The 5,299-nt window shown below is 32.2% G+C and overlaps 1 non-coding gene across 1 annotated transcript; it reads right to left on the bottom strand.

The window, feature by feature from the left end:
- Positions 1 to 376: 376 nt before the first annotated feature.
- On the bottom strand, positions 377 to 509 carry LOC126016628 (small nucleolar RNA SNORA51). Its single transcript, XR_007498416.1, has one exon. It is a non-coding gene; the product is annotated as a small nucleolar RNA SNORA51 (small nucleolar RNA).
- Between the last annotated feature and the right edge of the window lie 4,790 nt (positions 510 to 5,299).

Here is a 5,299-nt window from a genome sequence, read left to right as displayed (position 1 = left end):
TTGGAACCAGCACTGTTTTCTGCTCCAGCACCAAGAATTAGACTTCTACCTAAGAAAATTCTAAAGCTACTTGCTCCAGAATGGTTTCATATGACACTGTGAAGACTTGGAAACAGCAACAACCTGTTTTCAGGTCAGTTTTTCCTGTATCGTGACCTTACCAGAACATGCTCCATGACACACTGACTTTGACATAGGACCTATGCAAAAACCAAGATCTCTAATTAAAAAAAAATTGAATATGACAAACTTGATTTAGTAGAATTTTTCCTGAGACCATGAAGAAAGACATTATGGTTAGACAACTCAGTATGTCCATAGCCTGCAGTTGGCCTTAGGGCAGTTGGTCTAATGGCAGTAGGCTCTCCCCGATATTTTTGGTCCCCCAATTCACAATACAGACCAGGCAAAGGGCCTGTGTTGATGTGTATATGGGGTGCATTTACTGTACCTCCTCTTTCTATATAGTCAGTGTAAAGAACACAGCCTGTGGTAAGAAATGGGATTTTAGAGCAAAGATTTTTTTCCTTTCTATTTACCCCAACTTTTTCTGCACTATGCAAAATTCTTTCTTCCTTCCTTCCTTCTTTTTCTTTCTTTTTCTTTCTTTTCTTTCTTTTTCTTTCTTTCTTTCTTTCTTTCTTTCTTTCTTTCTTTCTTTCTTTCTTTCTTTCTTTCTTTCTTTCTTTCTTTCTTTCTTTCTTTCTTTCTTTCTTTCTTTCTTTCTTCTTTCTCTTCCTTTCTTTCTTCCTTTCTTTCTCTTTATTTTTCTATTTTTCTGTTTTAAATAGGGGTCTCTGCCTTTTCCATAGGATTTTGGGACACAGATTACTTTGTTTTATCTCATACATCTGCAGTTTTTTATGAAATTAAGAAAAAAAGAAAAAAATGAGTGGGGGACAGGCACCAAGTGGTCTCAGGTGCATTGGTGGACAGAAATAAAAACAGGACAGAAATAAATATTCAAGCCATAGTCAACAAGAATAGAATCAAGAGACCTATACTTGAACTATCTAAACTTAAATGGACCAGTTATACTAGCAGGCTAGGGAATAAATGGTGGTGATATAGGATGCACTCTGGTTTTATTGGTGGAAGGAGGTTGGCATTGGTGGTGGAAATGATTCACTATATATCTAAAATTCTACAAAGGACTTTGTAGATCACAATGCTTTCATTAAAATCAAATCAAACCAATAACATAGCCACAATAATATAAATTTATTTTTATCTCTCATAATTTTCTGAGAGTTCATAGAACCTTTCTACTTGATTAAAATCAAGATTGTGTCAGATCAGTGTTCTTGTATTTTATTGTTGTTTTTCTAGGACTGACGCATTACAAATATTTCTCAAGTTCTGTTAGGTGGTGGTTTATAAGGATATGAGCTATTTAGAGAATAGGTTTGCTTCCTGGGAGCATTACAAATGCAACTATGTAATTAGAACTTTATAGTGGAGATTAGTCATCAACATCTAGTTCTATATTCCTATTGAAACCATGTACTGTAAAGGAAGTAATTGACCACAAAGACAAAAAAAAAGTGGAATCTGAGATTCGAATGAATACAAGATGCAGAACTCCATATCTATGATTGCTTGCACTTTAATATATAATAGATTTAAACATGATAGGTGATTATCTGAGTGGCTTTTGTTTTTGTTTGTTAGTTTGTTTTTTTGTTTTTTGGGTTTTTTGGTTTTTGGGTCACACCCAGCAGTGCTCAAGGGTTAGTCCTGGCTTTACACTCAGAAATTGCTTCTGGCAGGCACGGGGGACCATATGAGATGCTGGGATTTGAAACCACAGTCCTTCTGCATGGAAGACAAATGCCTTACCTCCATGCTATCTCGCTGGCCCCATCTGAGTGTTTTTTATCTGGCTTCAGTTTCTTCTAAGGATTTTGTTGTTATATTATTTATTCTAGCATGTTTGCTTGGTTGGAAGCAACCTGGGAGATATATTTAATTTTGTATTATAACACTATGAGTTGCCAAGTAGTTCTTAGTACAATAGTTTCAGTGAATAAATATTCAAACACCAATCCCACTATCACTGTGACTCTCTCTTCACTAATGTCCTCAATTGCCATTCCACTACCACAACCTGCCTCTTTGCAGGAACAAACACATTTACTTCATAGGGTTTGTTACCATACAAAGGCAAATGGAATCATCAAAACTTAGATAACAATTGTTAATTTGAAGCAATCATTATATCTCTCCATGTTGTTATGAAAGTTAGTGTCTAAGGATGTGGCTAGTGTGGTTAGTGTTAGTTGAGCCTTCTATGTTACTATTTAGGCTCACTTGGGTTTACAATGTGACATTCCTATCAGATTTATTATATTAATGTACTGACATTTTGAGAACATTTTGAGGTGTCAGGATTTATAGATCTGAAACAAATGTAGTGGCTTAGCCGTTGGAGAAGGTTAAGTCATGGAGCTGGCGTGATTCTGATGGAGGGTGGAGGGTGGAAGGTAAGAGAGTGCTGTGGTTCATGCAGAAATGGGAATCTGTCACCACATATTCTTTGAATGCCACTGAGTTACCAGCCTAGATCACTGTATTAGCAGCCATTAATTTCTTTTGTAGGAGTTAGATCACATTAGCAGGAAGTATTAGCAGCCATTAATTTCTTTTGTAGAAGTCAGGTAACATTTTTTTTTTTTCTATTGGAGAGAAGGCAGACTTGATGTTAAATATTTTGGCATCTTTTTCCCAAGACAGTACCATCTCTTCCTAAAATATTGTCTAGCAGATTGTAGACATTGATTATAACTTTGTCTCTTTCTTTCATCTCATTGGACGTAATATAGACATATGAGTATTTTTCTGAGTGATTATTAAATTGTTTTTATTTTGAAGATCATAAAATAAGCTACAAGTCAAAAGCCAGTTTTAAACGTCAGCAGAAAATGATATTGGAAAACAATTAATTTTTAAAATGATTATTTTATATTTCAATTTATTTTGCTTGTGTTTTTCACTAATATAGTTGATTTCATTATTTTATATTATGTAAATAAATATCATCTCTACTTATCTGCAGAAGTAAATACAACATTTAATGATCAGTTATATTTGATAATTATTTTTAATTCATCACTACATTAATTCATAAATCAAAAATATGCAATAGATGTATTACTGGCCATAATTTATTTTGTATATAATATATTGTATTATATCATTTTAAAATTGGCCTTCTATGAAAATTGAATTTGCCTTTGAAATTATGATTATCTATTAAAAAATTGAAACAAGATTACTTGAGATTTTTCAAATTTAAAATATTTACCAATAGGTACATGATTGTTTTGTATGAAATTTACTCATAATGGATCCTTTCCTTCGAGAAGGTTTTCTAAAATTTTTCAAAAAGTTTTTTCTGACTGCAGAGCAAGGAGTAATCAAAATATAAAAATACAAAATAATTAATTAACTAAATCCAAATAAATTAAAAAATTGAACATTTATGTATTTTGAGAGCTGATAAGTTGAAATTTCTGAAACTTGAGTTTCATCAGGATTACATACATTTATTTATTGACATTATTAGAACCAAAGTAAATAGTATTATGATATGCAGTGCTGTTAGTTTTATATTATTAGATATGTGGGAAAAATGTTTCATAATACAAAATAAAAGCAAAAAATATAATTAGTTGAATAAGAATTAGTGGACAATAAATAGTATGCACAAAAGAGAAAAACCACATAATTAAAATAGCATTGAATGTTGGTATAGTCATCACTGTCTAGTCTTTATAAATCCATCTCTGTGAGAGTTTTTTATTCCAAAACTATGTTTGCTATTGTAACTGAAAATGCTTAAAATAATTGAAAACACATTTAATACACACTAAGAATACTTTCAATTGCATTAAAATAAATTCCCTGCATGAGTCAAGGGTGTTTGGAAGTGCACAATCTCTAATGATTTAATTATTTCTTTATAGCTCTGATAATAAAGGTCTTAATATGCCTGTAGATAAAATGTAATATATTCTAAAGGACATATATTTTCAGGCCCAATGAAGCAGTATATACGATGTAAATTGACTTTTGACAATTTCGCTAGCATGGCAGTATTGAGTCTCTTCTTGGCTAATTAACATAACCTCAAAATGTTTGTTTATTTTACTTCATATTTCACTTTCTGGAGGATTTCTTTGGAACAGTTAGTTATCTTGGTCTTAAAAGGAAGGACATTTATTAAATGTCATATATTGTCTTTTCAAATGAGGGATTCTGGACACTTTCATTTTTGATTGAGCTTATTCCTAGCTCTGTGCTCAGGGGTCACCCCTGGGATTGTTGTATGATCATGAGGTAAGTATGAAAGCATAAACAACTTCATGAAAGGCAAGTCCCTTGTCTTTATGACCTCTTTTTTTTTTGATTTTCGGGCCACACCCGTTTGTTTGATGCTCAGGAGTTACTTCTGGCTAAGCGCTCAGAAATCGCCCCTGGCTTGGGGGGACCATATGGGACGCCGGGGGGATAGAACCCTGGTCCTTCTTTGGCTAGCACTTTCAAGGCAGACACCTTACCGCTAGCGCCACCTCTCCGGCCCCTCTATGACTTGTCTGTACTATTTTTATGGAACCCAAGAAGAGAAAATATATCTAATAAATGTCTACTATAATTTTTATCACAGATAAATTTATGCAAAGTATATATAGTTTGTATGCTCTCTGCTGCAAGATAGAGAAGATCTTTGGATAGTTTTCTCTCCATAATCAATGAAACAATGTATAAACTTGTCTAATTCAGTAATATATGTATATGGACAGAATTATTTGTTTATTACATAATAATATAAAGCTATTGTGAGTCATTATTTTGATTTAAGGTCAGTTTTATTATAATTTAGCCAACAGTTATAATAGAATTAAGGCTTTTGATTTATTAATTTAAAAGATTTGTGTTACTTCTTTTTTAATAGTTTCTATATTCTCAGAGATCATCAGTAGGGGAAAGAAATGTTGTACATAAACTCACACTGTAATGTAATACAATCTTTTTATTCAGTAACTGAATCATATTAGCATATATCAAGCATTCTATTGCATATTTTATAAGAAAATATTTATATATGTCTAGCAAAGTGAAATTAAATGTTGCAAATATAACTACTCATGATAATTTAAAAATTATTCTTGAAATATATCTAAATGATCTATCTCTATTTTATATCTTGTGTTTTTGTTTGTCTCTCCTACTCACACAGTTTTATGCAGACGTGTAAAATATTTTGGCATAAAGTATCATACTTAACTCTGTGTTTGCT

The sequence above is a fragment of the Suncus etruscus genome, chromosome 8 (assembly GCF_024139225.1).
Source record: "Suncus etruscus isolate mSunEtr1 chromosome 8, mSunEtr1.pri.cur, whole genome shotgun sequence".
Taxonomy (NCBI): Eukaryota; Metazoa; Chordata; class Mammalia; order Eulipotyphla; family Soricidae; genus Suncus; species Suncus etruscus.
This window is presented reverse-complemented; position numbering and strand designations above follow the sequence as displayed.